This window comes from Coptis chinensis, chromosome 5 (genome assembly GCF_015680905.1).
Source record: "Coptis chinensis isolate HL-2020 chromosome 5, ASM1568090v1, whole genome shotgun sequence".
NCBI classification, from domain to species: domain Eukaryota; kingdom Viridiplantae; phylum Streptophyta; class Magnoliopsida; order Ranunculales; family Ranunculaceae; genus Coptis; species Coptis chinensis.
Window position 1 is genome coordinate 76,196,937 of NC_141460.1, and position 19,866 is coordinate 76,216,802.

The 19,866-nt window shown below is 37.3% G+C and overlaps 1 long non-coding RNA gene across 1 annotated transcript; it reads right to left on the minus strand.

Moving 5' to 3' along the window:
• Window positions 1–931: 931 nt before the first annotated feature.
• LOC147498975 (uncharacterized) lies at window positions 932–3,504 on the minus strand. The gene is made up of 3 exons (XR_015194390.1): window positions 3,210–3,504; window positions 1,430–1,483; window positions 932–1,321 (listed from the first exon to the last, which is right to left on the minus strand). It is a non-coding gene; the product is annotated as an uncharacterized LOC147498975 (long non-coding RNA).
• Window positions 3,505–19,866: the final 16,362 nt, after the last annotated feature.

Genomic DNA, 19,866 nt, shown 5'->3' on the forward strand with positions numbered 1-19,866 from the left:
ATAATAAAAGAAACGGCAATTTAAGTAGCAAAACAACAGTATTCTTATTGAACACAAATTGATCGTTCCACAACTCCTAGAATTAATATACCAGAATCTCATTTTAGTGAGTAAATATTTAATATTCACTCCCATGATTAGCCTCCCCGGAAATGAGAAAATATTAAACTATGTCTCATACTGTTGCTATTGATATTTTTTTAAAAAAAGTAACCAGTTTGATACTGGAACATAAAATCCGATTTCCTATCCCAGTCCACCTTCATACCTTGTACAGCCCATGACTGAACCAGATTTCAAGAAGAGTGACTAAATCAAAAAGGAACTGGAGGGGGAACTAAAGGATTAAGTATATGAAACATCTTGAAGAAAGAAAGGAAATAAATGAGCTAGCCTAGTCTAGGTGTTTGGCAAAGGGAGAAGTCCCTGCCCACAAAAGAAGCTGTATGCAAGTGACTTAGAAAACACTAGGTCAAAATGCATCTTACGAACCTAATCGTTATGAGCAACCGAAACACGATTGATACCTGTCTAATGATACATCATAGCAGGTCCATGGCTGTAGTAGACACTAGCGACATCGGGCACCGGTGCAAGCGGGGCACCAATGAGCGACACCGCAAAGCGGGCACCCAAAGACAACACCACCACCAGCAGCAGCAAGCAGGCACCCAAAGATCAACACCACCACCCAGAAGGCGGGCACCGGTGCAAAGAACAACACCCAAGAAGCAGCGAAGCGAGCACCACCACCTGCACACACTCACATACACACACACACAAGCTAGCAGTACACTCACATTACCACATGCACACACTCACACACTAGCTAGCAGCACACTCACATCACCACCTGCACACACTCATGCACTAGCTAGCGGCGAAGACTGGAAAAGCTGCGGTATGCGATAGCACCGACACCGGATCTAGTACCACCACAAAATGAGAAAGAAGTTTACGCAAGTAAATGGAAAATCCAATCGACCACTTAAATAAAAAATGATAACACGAACCAAAATAATGGTAAACAAGTTGATAACTAAACAACTTATAAATGACAAGGAAAACATTCATCTCAAGTAGCAATGGCGAAGATACTTATAATGTTTTTCTAAAAGAAAAAAATCATTCAAAGAGCATATAACTAAGATCTTTATTGCATCTAATAAACAGTCTCGCCAAGAAATCAACACACATCCATAGTTAACTCACCTAAGATCCACCAGCGCTTTCCTCACCAGCCGAATCCCAATGTGTTCTTAAGAACTTTAGGCGCAAAACTACCATTGTACTTCCAAACCAACAAGGCGCGAGAGTACCACTAAATTCTCGGAGTAGAAAGAAAAAAAAAAAGTAGTAAAGTTACAAAATCAGATGGTTTTATTCCCTCGTTGCATTTTGACTTGACAAATAAAAGTTGCAAACATACTGGTTAAGTCGAGAAATGCCTCAGCATCAGCTACTTGTTCTCTAGGCGTTTGAACTATAAACCAACAACAAAATTCAACATATTAGCCAAAAAAATGACATAAGGACACCACCCCCATCAAACAGAGCCCACGCACTTCCTCTTCTCATTATTTTACAGACATTTTCTGCTAGGATGAGAGTCATTTGTGATTTCCAAATCCTCTCACTTACAGATTCAGTGAAATGATGTTCTAAATTAGATTTACCTCGCACTTGATGTAGATGACAGAATTCCATTATATATAAACAATGCCAATATGATTAAACCTTGCCGCTATTGTGTGAAACTTCGAAGCCCGACATGAAATTACAAACCCCAAAATCAATTTGAGAGAACCAAAGAACTAAAGATTCCAACTTTTGAAGGAAAAAAGTAATCAAAAGTGGTCGGTTTCAACATTGATATGAACACACATTGAAACAAAGGATATCAAAACTAACTATAATTCTCAATCGAACAATACTAGACAATATCAATAACTTGTAATCTATCAACGTAAAGAAAAACACAAGCTCAATACTTATCACGAAGAAACAAACTATACAAAAACCAAAACAGAAGAAAAGAAATTAGACATCAGATTATAATAATAAAGAAACATACTTTAAGTGGAAAACTAATGTTAGAAGTTCAAAAAACATACCTTCAAGTAAGCAACTAAAATTTTGAAAAATAAATAAAGGCTTTGGGTCCACAAAGATCATTCGATGATTTACAGGCATGTTCTGATTTACAACCATATAATTATTGTTTGGTTTACGACACAAGTATGTTGAGGCTCTCAACTCATTATGTAATTGCTCTGTTGCATGGGTACGCCCTAATTTCCTCAGATATCGGCGTACCGTGTCATGCGGATTACGGATCTGGACACGGACACGGACACACGGACCTGACACAAGCAAAACAGTACCCTAATTCTCAGATCTCGTCGTGTCCAAATCGTTGTACCCGTGTCCAAACCAGACACTCGTACCGTACCCATGCAACACAGTGTAATTGGCACTAGTTCGAGTGAGCTAGATAGTATCCGAGCTATACTGAGCTCGAGTATCTCAGTTAGTCTACTGTTGTAGGATGGTAGTCGATGAGTTTCAATATTTTCAGGTTCGAGTGTTCGACTTGTTTTAGACGTACAGGATTTAAAATATGTTCATACTCTGGGTATATCATCACACAGTCGAGTTGAGTTTGAGCGAGCTAACAAAGGGGCCAAGCTTGAGCAGCTCTACTAATTTACCATCCCTACCTCTAAATGAGTTGAGTAATCTCCACCTAATTAATGTAGATTATATTACAGAATACAGAGCAATCTCCACCTAATACAAACATTTAAGTTGCAGTTCAAATAGTTACAGTTTTTCATAATACCTACATGTGCACTAGCTTGAAAATTGTATAATCGATCCAAAATTGGATATATGATTTGTAGCTCTAGGTTCAAGCAAAGTGATTATATAGTTTAGAAATATTCCCAAATATAGAGTATAAAATTCTTCAATAGAAGTACATAACATTGAATTTTTTTTCAGAACTATACAAAATCCAATTCCACTAGCGGTGGCAAACCCACAGTGAAGCAAAACCCCCAATTCAGTGAATTTCATAACCCCAAATCAATTTATAAAAATAACTCTACGAATAAAAAAATACAAAAAAAATTACTTGTTTTTCGGTTTCGTTTGCCATTTCTTGAGCTTATTTGAAAACCCCAACAATTGATTGAAGAAATAGTTACCTTCAGATGGACTTAGAAATTCGCTTGGCAGGACTTGAACTCTTGTTGTCCATGATCCACAACGAAACCCACCTGAAAAATTGAGAGGGCTACAATGAGTGGGAAGATCGTTGAACGCTTGAGAGCAAATAATAGAAGCTTAGCTTCAAACTGACGAATATGAGTTTCAAACTTTTCCATTCTTCTACTAAAAACCCTGGGGCTTAAGTACAGAGAGAGTTGAGATCGAGAAGAAACCCAAGTCTTTTGGGTATGACGCCTCACGTGCGCTAGTTTTAATTTTTTATTAGCTAAAATATTTATAGCTTTCACGCCTATATGCCGTCACTATTTTTTTCAGTATTTTCTCCAAAAAAATCAAAAACTTTTTGATTTATTGTGATGCTAAAAACCGAATACTGAGGCCTAATTTCTGACGCCATTTTAGCATCTAGGGTGTGTTTGTTAAATTTTAACTCATGGAAAGGAAAGGAAATAAAATGGGTGGTCCACTATGGAATGGAATGGAAATGAAATAATTTTAAATGGTATGTGTTTGGTAAACTGGGGAAAGGAAAGTAAAAACTGGGGAAAGGAATAATCATGTTTGTTTGCAAAAACTATGGAAATGAATAATTGTATTGTTGGGTCATGGGTGTATTAGTAGTAAGTCCCTATCTATCTATTTCATTTCCTTTCCTTTTCACAAAATTTTCAGGGATCAGCTAAGGACACAAAACCTTTTCTATTTCTATGATTTTGTTTCCATATGGAAAAACCCATTTCCTTTCTATGGGTAAATAAATGCCTTAAAAACTATGGAAAAGGTGGACCACTCTTATTTTCCTTTCCTTTCCATAGTGTTTCCATCATAACAAACACAAAGAATGCACATGTTTTGCCCAAACATGTTACCTTCCTTTTTCCTAATAGCTTCAAATGCTGAACTAACAGGGAAATTACCATCCCTTGCAGGCTTCATATCATAGTGTCATTAGTATTCCCACTAGGAAATTGAAGTTGTGATAAATCAACCCCCAAATTAGAAAAAATCTGGGTCACCTCCGTTGGTATACACCACTGATTGTCAGCAATGATATGAGGTACCGTAGCTGTGAACCCTCTCCAATTGAGATTAGCTGTGAGCCCTCTAAATCTCACTGGTTCTCTGTGAGAGTGTGGACGTAGTTTCCCAAAAAGGAAGTGACATATGTAAATTGTTTTATCTAGGCGAGCTTCTCATTGCTCTGGTAGTCTGGGTGCAGTTCAGCAGTTGAGCCGGCACTCCCCTAGGCTGAATATCATTAAGGGACAGATGACATCAAGTCTAGAATTTGAGGAAATGAGGAATCCTAATGTACGTATTCACGAAAAAAAATTCCAATAAGTAACTCAACTAAAGAATTTTTTACTTGCGACCCAGGGGTGAATTGCCTGCGTTCTAATCTCACACTGGCAATACAAATGTTTACACTTGATTTATATGAATTTAAAGTGCCATTGGAGTTGCGTGTTTACAAAAATTTCCTTCCAAGTTTACAAGGTCAGCTCATACGTAGGGACATGTTTTTTTTCCCGATAATGTATACGTAGGGACATGTTTGGGAATAGTTCCAGTTGCTCGTAGCATGTTATTCTTTAGTACAATGTAGTTTCAGGCTTTCAGCTTTAGATTCGTTCACATTTTGAGCAGATCTATTTTAATGCTGGTTGTATCATCTGTGTGTGCCACATTACGATGGCCCATGGTTCTGCAGCTAAGTAATGAGCGTTCTGGCAATTAAAAACACTGTGATTTCTAAGTAACACAAGTAAAACACCCACATTCTTGAAACTAATGCATGCTTACAAAGTTCAAGGCCATAAATCTGATACTAGCTACTAAATTGGAACAATACCAAGGAGGTTTCTCAATCAGTTCATACTACTTAAAGTTTGATGTCTTCTTATTTTAATGCAAAAAAAAATATTATAAATGCTGAAGTAATGTGGACAAATTATTTTGCAATGGAGGCATACGCCTCAGCACTTCATGAACGCCTCACACATGGAAGTGTGTACTTCCAGGGGCGGGGGTGGGCTGCAACACACCCAATTTTTCCGTCGAAAAAAAAATACTAGTTATAATAGTGTATAATTCACCCCAAAAATAATAATTGTAGTGTATTAGTTGTAGTATCCCCTCTTGAGTGGCAATCCTAGATCCGCCCTGTTTCTAGTGTAAAAGTGTTTTGCTCAACGCTTCTAGGGCGCTTTAGGTACGCCTCGCGCCTCAAGACGTACGCTCTCAAACACCTTTAAAAACAGTAATTTGAATCTTGGTAGAAAAGGAATAACCACTACTTTTTTGTTAGATAATAAGTTACTATTGCACAAAATGAATGGAGAAAGTTACATGAAATAAAAGAGAAGGAAAAATAGGTAACTAAGATTGATCAAGGGAACCAATCTCGATAGTAATCTATCTCACCTTCACAAGTAAACACCATAAGGGAAGTTCAGAACTAGTTAGCTAGACAGAGTTTACTATTACCATTATACAGGGAGACATAGACAAGTTTTTTTTTTTGAAAAGGTTAATAGGGTTAGGCAGACCCTTACCTGCATTAGGAAATTATAATTTTACATAGACTTCTCCTCTTACATCATTTGCATTTAATTCAGTTAACACACTAGTAAGAGGAGGACCATTACAAATAAAACTTTCATCAACATGTAGAGAATACGACTAGCTAAATGATCAGCGCTCTTATTCACTTAACGATACACATGTGGTTATAACATATCAGATGTAAGATGTAGGAGTTAATTATCTCATGCATCTGATATGTTATATGCTTTATGGTTGCATGACGATTAATTGTTGGAATACCATGGGCATTCTTTTGACCTGTTAAGATATGAATAGACCCTAGCTAGTGAATTTGAACACACCAAAATCTTGTTGAAGCCATGTTGTTAATACAATTGGCATGGAGTCCGACTTCGATTGCCTTGAGCTCTTGGTATAAAACCAATCTTTTGTTTCCACCGTACCCCCAATGTATGTGAATATCACAATTATATTCCATTATGATATGCTGTTATACCACCACAGCCAACATGTTGTTCAATACATCATAACTTGATGAAGCCAGTGGGGGGTAGCTTTTCTTAGAATAGGCTGGCTGGGGTTAGATAATTGAATAGAACTAAATGACAGAGGAAGAATGGATTGCATGTCAAGGCGCGGCGTGTGAATTCATTGTCTTTAAGAAGTGATTTTGCCTCCTCAGATAGCGTAAATTAAAGGTTTATCACAGGCATCTCTACTCACAGGATTCAATAACAAGAAACAAACATAAGGTACACTCCAATAGGCTACTTTGCAGAACAACAACACGTACAACTCTCTCTAGTGGAGGAAACAACTCTCTCTGGTGTTCAATGACAAGAAACAGACCTAAGGTACATGATAAGAGCCCAAAACTGTAGTTTTAAGCCTTTAACAATATTGTTTTTTGACCAATTATGTGATTAATAAGTAAGAGTTAGTACTGTTATCGTGTTCTTATGTATTTAAGGTATTGGAGTCGAATATGTATATAAATGCGCCAATTTTGCAAGATAATAGAGCAAAAGTTGGTTGCTAAGAAGTTCTATGATTAAAGGCCAAGATTCAAGGAGAAAAAACCTTTTTAAAGCCCGGTCAAAGCTGAAAAGTCAAAGTCAACGCGAGCAGAAATAACGCACAAAAGTCAGTAGAACTTCCGGAGGCCGTATCTTTGGACTTAGACCTCGGAATTGGGTCTACCTTATGTCAAAACGACCAGTTCGGAATGAGCTTTCTAATGGTCCAAGCCTTGACCCAATCAGAAGAGAAAAAGTTAACTAAAAAGCTGTTAAAGTCAAATCTAGCTGAAAACCCCTTTGTGGACTGAAGTAATAAGGTTTCGGGCTCGATTTTCCGGCCCAAAACATGGCTCCTCAGCCCATGCACGAATTTGTGGATCTTTTCTCTTCCATATGAGAGACAAAGACTTAGCTCTTAAGCATCTAGTTTTTTTACTTAGTAATTATCCAATAACTTAGTACCAGATCTAGTTTTTTACATTCAATTAATTAGTTATAGAACAAAGTAGAACTTTATGTAGAATCAGATTTAGTTTATAATAAAGAATTAGTTTTTCATTTCAACTTAGTTTTATGATTCAATTCTTATTTAGATTTAGTTGTCTTAAATTTATAATTAGTTTGTTTTAATTTGATAATTAGTTATTCATAATTATAGTTCCAAATTAGTTTTAAATTTGGTTTTAATTCATTTTGAATCTTAGACTATTGTTAAATTAGATTTATAAGTTTAATCATTTATTCAATAATTAGTTGTTCTATTTGTTCTTGTTTTAGAAATGATAGTATAATAATTCAAAGCTAAAACCTCCATTATAGGGGTTTGAAGAAACCTTGATGAAACTTGATTGTTTTTAGCGTAGAATTGTTTGTAATAATCTATTCCATTCTAGAAAGTAATTAGTTCATAATGAGAATGAGTTTGATTGCTTCACATGCTAGTTGTTAGTTGGTAGAGATTACCATGAACCCAATTGCTATGCGAAAGCATTGCAATTTGGATTACGACGATTCCTCGCTAGTTGATTAAGTCGAATTAAGGTGGAATCAAATCCCCCTAATTCTTTATCTAGATTCGAATCTTAGTATTTTAATTGCCATCTTATTATTTAGAACATTTCGATTACGTTATTTTCCTCGTTGTTAGCATAATTACATTAACCTGTACTCTCATTGACTTTGATAGAACTGATAATCATCGTTAACGTTAATCCTAAAGAACTAGGAGTAGAACGAATTCTCTACTCCACTTATTGCAATAGCATCGAGAGTGTAGAACTTTGATATTTAAGCAACAAAATAGCTTTAGTTTTACTTACGTTTGAGTGCCATCGCTTATTTGTAGGTAAAACTATCATTTTACCTATTATCAAATGGCGCTGCTGCTATCTTAGTTCTATTTAGATTTGTTTTCGTTCGTATTATTAGTCTTCCCAAAGTCCTATTAAACCCACCCACCCTTGTTTGGTTTTAACAGTGATTGTTTGGTTCAGAAACTAAAAAATTTCCCAGAAAAAGCCTGAGCGTGCCCTGCGCCCATCCAAGGCAAAGTTCGAGCGTCCCCTGCGCTGAAACGCCTGGAACTAGACTTAGAAAGGAGTGCGACCTGCGCCCTATCTAGGCTATTTCTGAGCGTGACCCGCACCCTCTTCTTGAGTAGCCCGACTTTCACCGGTTAGTCCAAACTTCTATTTCTTCAATTTATTCAGTGTTTCTAACTTGTTAATTACACTGAGCTCGCGTAAATAAGACACTATTCATAAGTGAAGCAAGGAGGCATTCATGTATTTCTTTCTTCCACTCCTCGTATCTCCTGTTAGAGGATTTATATTAGCATATCAGGGTTGTTTTGACTGTTGTCGTATTTCTTTAATATTGGACTTAGCCTTGTATGAGATTAAGGCCAGGAAGAGAAAAACCGATTAACGTAATCTATCGTGATCGTCAACACACAACCCTATCTAGTATACCACACACACACTGAAATAATGGCTGAAGAAAGAGAGTCTCCTCTCTCTGACTTTTAGAAAGCCTTGAACGATAGCCCAAAATCTTGCATTGTTCTTGCAGACCCAGTGGGGGATTTCCGAATCCCCAAATATATTTAATTTGTTATCCGTTTTTCATGGGTTAGACCATGAAAAACCTTATCAGCATATCCGTAGGATTGAACAAGTCCTTAACTGAGGGTGTTTCCTTTCACCCTAGCCGACAAGTTGGCGTCTTGGTTAACTGTCAAAGTGCCTAATTCTGTGGACTCATGGGTCAAACTTGTTCAACTATTTATTGAACATTTTTACTCACCACTGAAGACAGATGAAATGCTTTCCAAGATTCATTTTTTTTGACAGAATCCTCATGAATCCTTTTCAAAGGCTTGGAATCATTTCACTGACCTTCTTATAGAGTGTCCACATCATAACCTTGCGAAAGACACGTTAGTTCATGCCTTTTTCAAGGGACTTTTACACCACTATAAAGAGGTCCTAGATATAATGAATGAGGGTAGTTTCCTCAGTAAAGGAGCCTCAGAGGCTTATAAGTTTTTAGAAGATCAAACAAAGTGTAATAATAACTGGGGGGTAGTGACAATATCCCGCGCTCCACTAGTTCTTCTTCAACAGTTAATGCTGCTAGTATGTTTGAGATTAAACCTGATCTTGAGCTTAAAACTTTAATTGAATCTCTCACTAGAAAGGTAGAAGCTATTTCTGTTCAACAAAAGCCTATCCCCATCATGAATGTAAACTCTAATCCATGTAATTTCTGTTTGAGTCCTGAGCATCCCGACTCCTATTGTCCTCTCGCCTACGAGCAACAAACATCACAAATAGATAATGTTTACTCCATTAATAGCTATCCTATTCCTAACGCCCCTTGGAGACAACATCCTAACTTAAGTTGGAGAAATAATCAACAAGTTACACCTCTAGGGTATAATAATCAAAATGTTAGGCCAGCAAACAATTACAACCAAGCTCCACCACAACAAGGACAAGGACAAGGACAAAGAAAAGGGAATTATAATAATTATAACAATAATAATTATAATGCTAATAAAGGTATCGTTCCGGTTAATCATAACTATCACAACCCACCTGTTAATAATCAATGTGACATAGTTCCTGTCACACAACCTGTAACAAACACTCCTCCACAACCGGATCGTTTCGATGCCTTTCTGCAAACCCAACAACAGATTTTACAGTCCATCCAACTTTCCTTACAGCAATTAGCCCAAAAGAAAGTACAACCCAAAGGTGTGTTTCCAGGTCAAGCGATACCTAACCCTAAAACAACAAACATAGCCTTTGAAGCAAACGGTAATACTAGTAATGAAAATGGAAATGTAGGTGAGCTAAAGGCCATCACTACTCTCCGTTCTGGTAGAGTGGTTGACAACGCCGTAACTATGCCTGTAGTTACCCCACCAGTCGTCCCTACACCGGATATTGTATTAGATACCGAAGTAATAACTGAAGATCCTACCCTAGTAGAGGTACCAGTTAAACCATAACCTAAGAAACAAAAAGCCAAGGTTAGACATCCTGTTGATCCATATGCTAAATATAGAGAGAAACCACCATTTCCCCAGAGATTAGCCATATTAACTAAGAATACGAATTTCGATGAGATTAAGGAGGTTTTCAAAAATCTAACGATAAACCTACCTTTTCTTGAAGTAATTAAAAAGTTACCTCACCATGGTAAGTTTCTTAAAGAGCTGTGCACTACTAGGCGTAAGACAAATATTTCAAAAGACACCTTTCTAATTGAATAGTTTCTAACTTTATCCGAACATAATGGAATCGTTAAGTATAAGGACCCTGGTCGTCCTACTGTATAATGCACCTTAGGAGATTCCCACACGACGACCGCTTTATTAGACCTGGGGGCGAGTGTTAACTTACTCCTGTATTATTTATATAAATAAATAGGTCTACAGGAGATGCAACCTACTAAAATGATGTTGCAATTAGCGGATCGGTCTATCAAGTATCCTAAGGGTGTGGTTGAAAACGTGCTTGTTAAGGTTCATGATTTCTACTATCCTGCTGATTTTGTTATCCTCGATACAGAAGTCGCTAACGACTCTATTCCAATAATCTTAGGGCGTCCCTACTTAGCAACTGCCAATGCTCTTATAAATTGCCGTGATGGTTCGATGTCCATGTCTTTTGGCCATCTTTCTGTTGAGGTCAATGTTTTTAAAATGATGAAACAGTTACCAGATTCGTCTGTAGATGGGGAGGTTAGCATGATCGAGAGCTTAGCTCAAGACTATTTTAATAACACGTTTCCAGAAAACCAGATGAATAAATTCCTTTCCTTTGGAAGTTCAGATTTTGAGAATGACTCCTACGTAGAGGAAGTCAACGCCATTTTCAAGTCTACTCCTATAGTAGACGCTTCTGTTGCTCAATCTACTAAGTTTGAAGACCTGCTACCTAAACAAGTTTTCACTACTCAAGATGAGGAACCACCAGGAGCCTTTATCGACATTCCCACAACCCTGGTTCTTAAACCTCTTCCTTCTAAGTTAAAGTATATTCAATTTGATCTGGATGCTATTCATCCGGTAATTATATCTTCTCTGTTATCTGCGGATGAAGAGGCACGGTTGATTAGGGTAAATAGGGAACATCGTTCAGCGATTGGTTGGTCCCTAGACGACATTAAGGGGATTGACCTTAATGTTTGCACTCATCGTATCCATTTGGTGGATAATGCAAAGACTTCTCGCGAACCCTAGCGTCGCTTGAACCCTGCCATGAAAGAAGTGGTCAGGGAAGAAGTTTTACGTTTACTCGATGCGGGTATCATATACCCAATCTCCGATAGCGAATGGGTAAGTCCCATTCATGTAGTTCCTAAGAAATCAGGGATTACCATGATACGTAATGCTAAGGGTGAATATGTTTCCACGTATGGTCCTATGAAATGGAGGATCTGTATTGATTACAGACGTTTAAATGCCATGACACAAAAGGATCATTTTTCTTTACCTTTTATAGATCAGATGCTTGAACGTCTAGCTGGTCATGCTTTTTATTATTTTTTAGACGGCTACTCTGGCTATTTTCAGATTATTATTGATATTGATGACCAAGAAAAGACTACCTTCACATGTCCTTTTGGAACATATGCCAATAAACGAATGCCTTTTGGCTTTTGTAATGCTTTTGGTACCTTCCAGCGGTGTATGCTTCATATATTTAGTGACATGGTAGAGTGCTTCATGAAAATTTTCATGGATGATTTTCTATCTATGGAGACTCTTTCACTGACTACCTGTCTAACTTGTCTAAGATTTTGACACGGTGTGAAGAGAAGAGTTTGGTTTTAAATTGGGAAAAATGTTATTTCATGGTGAAAAAGGGGAATAGTGCTAGATCACATTGTGTCTAGTGATGGCATTGAAGTAGATAAGGCCAAACTAGATAAGATAGCATCTCTACCTATACCACGGACTGTTCGTGATATTAGAGCCTTTCTAGGCCATGCATGATTTTATAGGCGCTTTATCAAAGATTTTTCAAAAATAGCTAGGCCTTTGACTAATTTGCTTTTAAAAGATGCCATCTTTGATTTTAATTTTAACTTTAAATAGGCTTTCAAAACTTTAAAAGCCACCTTAACATCTGCACCTATTATACAACCTCCCGATTGGTCTAAACCTTTCGAACTCATGTGTGATGCTAGTGATTATGCCGTTGGTGCTGTGTTAGGTCAGAACCTAGATAATAAATCCACTATCATTTATTATGCTAGTAAAACTTTAAATGATGCTTAAAAGAATTATACAACTATGGAATAAGAATTTTTAGCTGTCGTTTATGCTTTAGATAAGTTTCGTCCTTATTTGTTTGGTACTAAGACTTTAGTTTACACGGACCATGCCGCCTTTAGGTATCTTCTCGCAAACAAGGATGCTAAGCAGAGATTAATCTGATGGATTCTTCTCTTGCAAGAGTTCACATTAGCCAAAAATGTAGTTGCCGACCACTTATCTAGACTAACAAATGACGATGATAGTGATTCTGAGTCCATACCTGACTCCTTTCCTGATGAGCATCTATATGCTATTTTTTCTGCACCATGGTATGCTGACATTGTGAATTATTTAACTTTTGATATTATTCTTGATGTTTGGTCAAGAAATGAATGTAAGAAGTTTTTGGCCAGAGTGAAGCTCTACTATTGGGATGAGCCCTACCTTTTTAAGTATTGTGCGGATCAGATTATTCGTTGTTGTATTCCTCAGTGAGAATATAATGATGTTCTATCATTCTGCCATGACAAAGAGTGTGGTGGGCATTTTAGTGGTATGAAAACAGCTGCTAAAATTTTTCAATGTGGGTTTTATTGGCCTACCCTTTTTAAAGATGCCCAAGTGCATTGCAAGACGTGTGTTTGTTGCCAACAATTTGGGTGAATCACTAAGCGTAATATGATGCCATTAAATCCAATCATGGTGGTAGAAAATTTTGATGTATGGGGCATTGATTTCATGGGTCCTTTTCCTATTTCCTACGATTTTATATATATTCTAGTTGTTGTGGACTACGTGTCTAAATGGATAGAGGCCATGGCTTGCCGTAGCAATGACCATAAGACAGTTGTGTTTTTTTGTTAAGGAATATATTTTCTATCGATTTTGCATTCCTAAAGCCATTATTAGTGATGGTGGAACACATTTTTGCAACAAAGTTGTTGCGTCTCTAGTTAAAAAGTATGGAGTTACACATAAGGTGGAAACTCTTTATCATCCACAAACTAGTGGCCAAGTAGAAGTTTCGAATAGGGAAATTGATAAACGTAAAAAGATAGTTTTAACTAATGAATAAAGCGATGAACTCTAAACGAAAGTAAAACTATAAACTGAACTGTTACTTATCAAAATATTTGTTTTCTACTCTCGAATCTATTGACGTAGAGTTGGAATAGAAGATTCGTTCCACTCCTAGTCCTTTAGCATTCAAGTCTTCTATAATTGATGGTCTATCCAAAGTCAATGAGAGATTTACGAGGGAATTTATACTACGATGTGAATTCAAATAACAAGCTACGAATAACGAAATGACAAATTGCTAAGAGTTGAATCTAGATAGAGAATTAGGGGAATTTGATTCTACCTTGACTCCAACTTAATAAACTAGCGTAGATTTGTTGTAAACCAATTCTTACGTTCTCACGGTAAGAATTGGTCGTTCTAATCCCTAATTATACATGGCATTTCTACCAATTCATAACTAGTATGTGAGATCGTCCACCCATTCTCATGGCGAATCAACGACATTCTAGAGTGGAATAGATTCTTACAACGATTCAATACTACATTATCAAGTTTTCATCAAGGCTTCATCAAACCCCTCTAATGGAGGTTTAGCCTTGATTCATCAAACTATCATTTCTCATTGAATTAAAACTAGACATAATATAAAGATTTGAACTTTACTAATTTTAACTAACAATACTTCAAATCTAATTAATACTAAGAATGAATAACAACAATAATTGAAATTAGATCTACAAATTTAAATGACAAATTTGAAATGAACAAGAATAAACTATTTTATTTATCTAATCAATGAAGAACAATGATTCAAAGAATTAATCTAAAACAAGGAATGAAACTAATTAATTTAACTAATTGAATTCAAAAACTAGATCTACAAGCTATTTTAATGGCTACTTTCTATTCTAAGCTATCTAACTATATCTTTCTTAAGAGCTAAGTTTTGTTTTATGTAAAGAAGGAGACCAGATCCACAATTTCATGCATAGGCTGAGGTCTCATGTTTTGGGCCAGAAAATCGAGCCCAAAGTCCAATTTCTTCAGTCCACAGACCCCGTTTCAGCTGGTTTTAACTTCAGCAAACTTTTTGTCCACTTTTACTCCTCTGATTGGGTCAAAGCTTGCACCATTGGAAAGCTCTTTCTGAGTCCATCGTTTTGACGTAAGGTAGGCCCAAATCTGAGGCCTGAGTCTAAAGATATGGTCTTCGGAAGTTCTGCTGACTTGTGCACTATTTTTGCCTGTGTTGACTTTTCAACTTTTGACCGGGTTTCATAAAGGCTTGTCTCCTTGAATCTTAGCCTTTATCACAGAACTTCTTAGCAACCAACCCTTTGCTCCTTTATATCGCCAAAGTGGCACATTTCTGCACATAATTGAGTTCCATGCCTGAATACATAAAAGCACGTAATTAGCATTAACTCTTATTTATTACTCGCATAATTGGTCTAAAAGTAGTATTATTAAGGAGTTAAAACTACAGTTTTGGGCTCTTATCAAACCACCCCCAAACAGTATTTTGCTTGTCCTCAAGCAAATATGAGAAATTAGCATAAGTGACCAGAAATGGAGTTCTAACTAATCTCGTTTTGCCAAGTGCGATTGCATTGACCATATGCAACAAGACCTTAAACCACTAGGAATTCCCTAGTGGACGAGTTATAGCCTCATGAGAGTTTTCCAGTGAAGGTACTCACAAACTTCATCTATACTACAACGACTCAGAAATAAAACTATTATTTTCTTATCTATGTCTCAATTATCTATACATCTCACTTAGCAAATGAATACAGAATAATTAAGTCGAAACCTAAGCTAATATATGCATAATAATCTATCATCTACGAATAAACATATTTACAATGAGTAATACTATGAGATGAACTAGAAGGTCCGTTTCTGAAAACTCGGACTAACGTCCTTAAGTAGGTCCTCATATAAATGTCAAGACAAAAACCACTCTGATTTTTCCGCTCAAGTTTCGCTACTCCAGTGTGCAGTGGGCACACTTTACCTTACAAACTCAATGACACACAAGGAAGCCGGAGTCAATCAAACACATCTGCCACTTACTATCACACTAACCTATTCCTAATTGAGCTAGAGGTCTTTATTAGGTATTGCGGGGATTAGGAGATGGTTTAAGAAGGAAGGAAATGGATATTCAAAGAGAACAAGTCTGAGATAATAGAGTCTTCATATTATGTAACTAGAGAAAACCTTATTCTTTACTTTTGCTTCTACACTTTGTTTCCATCCTTAGCCATATTTTTTTTTCTTTGGCTTTTGACTCCTTGATTCTATTTTTGGAGTTCTAACTCTTTATTATTTTTTTTTATTTGGATGGAAACTTACTTTTCTCTTCTGAAGCGACTAACGAATTCTTGATTTCAAAGATTATTCTCTTTTCTATTCTTCATCTCTATTCTCAAACTTATTCAAAGAATTGGGTAGGTTGATTTTTTATTTTTTTTGTTTTGTAATAGGGTAAAGGATTTGTGATTTATGAAAGGCTAAAGAAAGGCTCAGAGGGGCGACTAGCGGAAAATAATTCATAGGTTGGAATTTCTGGCTATATCGATCCAAAGAGGGCCTAAATTCTCGCTCAGGATATGGTATAGTGATCTAGCAAGTGGACGTGTGATTTCTCTATCCGGATTTTACTTCTCTTTTGTGTCATTTCTCAAATGTGTCACTCATATAAGGCTTTAGGCTATATTCTCACAGGATTTGTAGAATAAGTACTCTAGCTTAGATTTCAGAACTTACTACCAATAATCATAGATACTCATGTAACATATTTATAGATAGATGCAAGAATTATTACCTACATATTAGCCTAAGTTTCTAAAAACTATTCTAATGCAAAAGCTACGTGAGACTTCTAGATTATTGAGAGCATAGAGAAAGAAAACAATACCAATATTCCTAAGTGTATAGCATACTTTTTATTTATATTTTTTTTAAATTTTTTGAATTTTTTAGCTAGAAAACAAGTGCATATTATACATATCTATATCCTAACAGATGTCTTAATTACATGTGTTTCTATGCCCCCCCAAACAAGAAGCATGCTTTGTCCTCAAAGTATTTTAAATAAAGAGGGTAGGAAAATATCATTGAAATGCGTGAAATTCCGAAACATCTGCAAAACAAGGTCATTACATACTAATATAGAAAACAAAACTGACGTAACTCTATAAGAGTTCCACCCGTAATGGGGTTAATGAGAAACAAATTTGCTTGGGACATAAGCGGACACTTACTAAAACTAACACTTACCTGCACTCCTGTTTAAACATTTTTCTCCTCATCCTTAATGAAGAAATGAGGTTCCTTCACATCCTGCCATGCCATGGTGATTTGCCAAGCTTCACACCACTTATCGTCTACTATAGCTAACCTGTCAAGTGCCACTTGGTCGGATAGGGTGTAAGGCACAACCTGATGAGGTTGTATCCTCCACCTTTGCCAAGTCATTGCACGGAACGATCATATAATACAATTGGTAGGAAAAAAACATAGCATTATACGGCAAATTAAAATAGGCATAAGAAGGTACTCATGCCTCTTGGCATGGGCTCGGGCTAAACTAGACATTAAGGTCTGGGGAATATCATAGAGTGTACGTCCCCTAGCTAAAGCAAGGAAAATATCACAAGTTTCGTCATTCACAGAAGAATAACGCCATTCCCTTCTACTGTTTAGCATAATCCAAAACATAACAGTGCCCACGTTCATGGACAGGCTACCAAGGGCGACATTATAATCCCCTTGGTCTTTTATCCTAAAGATTCCTGCCCCATAATGCTCATGCAAATCATCATAATTATACATGTACATATTATCTACCAAATAGGCCCATGAGTCTTGTATTTCGGCCGGCATAACAAGTCCAAGCACAAAGGCTATCAAGAACCTGGAAATTTCCATTGGTTCATCCCCGATGGTGATGGAGAACACTTGTTCTCCATCTGGTCTATCAAAGAACTTACAGTTATCATAAAAATAAGATGTAAGTGCGGGAGAATAAAGTTCATCAGGACTTACCAATAGTGGCTCCCATCCTGCTAGAATGCCCACTTCGCGAAACCACGCGCCATAGGTGTCACTTTGGAATAAATCTTCAAATGACTGTTTTAGTATGATACGAGGGAATGTCATCCCCAATAAACTTGCTAGAATAGATGCGAAGGATCCTGGAATAACCCTAAAAAAATTGGAAATTTTAGGTGCCCACTGGGGTCAGGGCGCAGGGTGCGCTCAAGCTATGCCTAGGATGGGCGTGGGGTGCGCTCAGGATGAAAACTGGAATTCCAGTGTTTTGGGCGCAGGTGGCTTCTCGGGTTTATCTTTGGAAAAGGCAGGTCGCTTCTTCGGGATAGAATTCCTCGACAATCAGGGAGGGCAGGTGGCGCTCCCAGGGTGCAAAAGCTTTCGGGGAGTTGTGAGGCCGAAGTGTGAAGGAAAAATAAAGTAAAGTGGGAGTGAAACGTGAGAGATGAATGTGAGATGTAGTTGGGGTTGTGAGTGTAGAATGAATGCAGTTTTTATAGGATTTAAGTTGCTAAAATGAATCGGAAAGTTACCCAAATTTTTTTAAGGCAATTGCCAGAAATAATAAAATTTCCAAAACCGAAAACGAAAACAACCCATATTCTCTATTCCAAAACAAACCTAATATCTTTTAGGTTGAATTTAGGTTAGATACTGCCTAATTTATCGAGATTTCATCCTAACACAATATCTATTTATAGCGATGCCCATATCGGCAATATTCTCAACCTTCACTCCAAAACAACTTCTTAAAATAGATGATCATATAACGAATTATGCTAGGCTAAATAATACCACCCCCAAACAATTCGAGAAGGTGGGATTAATGATAAAAACAACGCACAATTCGAAAATAACCACATTATATTAAATTTTAATTCAAACAACATAAAACAACCAAATTCAAATTTAATTACTTAACTAATATCCGACTAATAAAACAATAAAAACAACTAAATAACAATGAAACACAAAATTATTCGAAACACCTAGCCATGTGCTGAAGAAGGGCCCTGAGATGGAGATTGGTCATGGGATGAAGAAGGGCCCAATCCATTAGTTCTTTGGCGACGACGCTCATGCCTCTCAGACTCATCTGAAACAGAATCCTCCTAGGGTGGCATGCGTCGTAGAATCTATACTCGGAACAAGCGCTGTGCTTCCATCTCAGCCTTTATTTCTGTATACTGGGCCTGGTGACGCTGGTGGATATTCTCCATGTTAATCAAGATATCTTCGACCCTTTCGAAAGTATTCCAAAACTCGTGTTAAGGTTCGTTTGTTTATTTCGAACTATAATCTATCTATCTCATATATCTTCACAAATAGCGTAAATGCAACGCACGTTAGTATGCAACACTGACATGCATTCTGAATCAGACGTACACCTCTCCAAGGCATCTTCATCCAACCATGTCATGTCCTCCCCTTCCTCATCCGAATCCACCACCCTATCCTCCGGCAACATCCAAGTCTTTTGGATACACTCCTTATAACTACTTTCATTTGCATGCAATTTCAATAGTATCCGCTCAGTTCTTGGTTTATTCCCCCAAGACAATATTATCTTCGTAATTAAAATAGGAAATGGTGTGATACTCTTCCCAACTCCTCTAATCATATTTAGCAAAAACTCGAGGATACATAATTCATACCTCTTTTCTTGCAATATCCAGAGAACGTGCAGACATGTGAACCCGATGTCGCTCACTTTCGCCTCCTCAATGACGTTCTTACCAATCCACTGAGCTACAACCAGTTGGTTGGTTCGCAGAGATGACTGTCGAGCACAATGAGAAGTCGTATTATATTGACCCTCCATAAGGGTGTCGTTCATCAATGCAGGAACTCCAGTATACTGGGACTCCTGCACTGTGGCTTCTAGGTTTCGTCCAGGCGTAAGGCCTAAAATTTCAGCCAATTTCGCTCTCGATAATTCTCTCCTAGTCCCAACCACTTTCATGAACATTTTCTGACCGTCCAACTCTCTCTTCTTATAGAACTACTCGACCAAATCGGGGTGGTAGAATTCATGTGTCGAGTACCACAACCGATTCCAACCCCTCTTAATCATCTCGTCACCATAAAACGGCGCGAAGCGGTCGGCCTTAAACGCTTGTTCCGGCAACAACCTTCGTTTTTGAGCCATGATATCTTAGAACGATTTGGGGGTTTAACTGGAATGTGGGAATGGAGTTTGAGACTCCCTCA